Source organism: Sinocyclocheilus grahami, unplaced genomic scaffold, assembly GCF_001515645.1.
Source record: "Sinocyclocheilus grahami isolate Dianchi unplaced genomic scaffold, SAMN03320097.WGS_v1.1 scaffold64538.1, whole genome shotgun sequence".
NCBI lineage: Eukaryota > Metazoa > Chordata > Actinopteri > Cypriniformes > Cyprinidae > Sinocyclocheilus > Sinocyclocheilus grahami.
Genome location: NW_015528016.1, coordinates 1 through 779, shown reverse-complemented (window position 1 = coordinate 779; position 779 = coordinate 1). Strand labels below are relative to the sequence as shown.

At 34.3% G+C, this 779-nt stretch overlaps 1 long non-coding RNA gene across 1 annotated transcript; it reads left to right on the top strand.

The window, feature by feature from the left end:
• LOC107581021 (uncharacterized) lies at positions 1 to 766 on the top strand. Its single transcript, XR_001608758.1, has 3 exons — positions 1 to 13; positions 467 to 580; positions 674 to 766. It is a non-coding gene; the product is annotated as an uncharacterized lncRNA (long non-coding RNA).
• The last annotated feature ends 13 nt before the right edge of the window (positions 767 to 779 follow it).

The window sequence follows — 779 nt, the reverse complement described above, 5'->3', positions numbered from 1 at the left end:
AATGAATTTGAGTGTAAGTCTTATATGAAGCTGTTTAGTAAGATTTCCAGTGTTGGGAAGTAACTAGTTACATGTAACAGGGTAACGTAATTTAATTATAAAATAAATGTAACTGTAATCCGTTACAGTTACTGAGAAAAATGTGTAGGGCTAATTAAATTACAGTTACTTATGAAAACGTTAATGATTACAAAGGGGGTTACATCTGAATACTTTCTGTAAAAAGCTAGGATGTTAAATAATATTAATTTCTTGCTTTGCATTTTTATGTGCATGATGCCTCCTGCCATTTAAAGGCCATTTAGTAAAGCAATGCTATTCTGATGCTGTTGATTGGTTCTCATGTTTGAATTTATATAGTATAGTAATAGTTATATAGTAAGTAGTAAAAAATAGTAACCTTCCCAACACTGAAGATTACTTAATGTCTGCATAAATTGATAGGCTATTTCTTGTTTCTTTAAAGCGATTGAGTTGACCTGCTTGATAGAGTCCATTTCTACAAACAATCCCAGAATTGAATGGAAGAAAATTAAAAATGGTGTACCCAGCTATGTCTATTTCCAAAATAAAATTTCAGGTAACAAATTCTTTCTCTCAAAAAATAATGCTGTTTATTTGTTGACAGTGTTTAAGCTAAATTCAACTGAACTGAGCTGCTTTATGTTCTCAGGTGACTTGGAGCACAGGGCTTTGCTGAGAGAGCCTGCAAACCTTCTGATCCTGAACGCCAGCAGATCGGACACAGCTCTGTATCGCTGTGAGGTGGCGGCCATCGA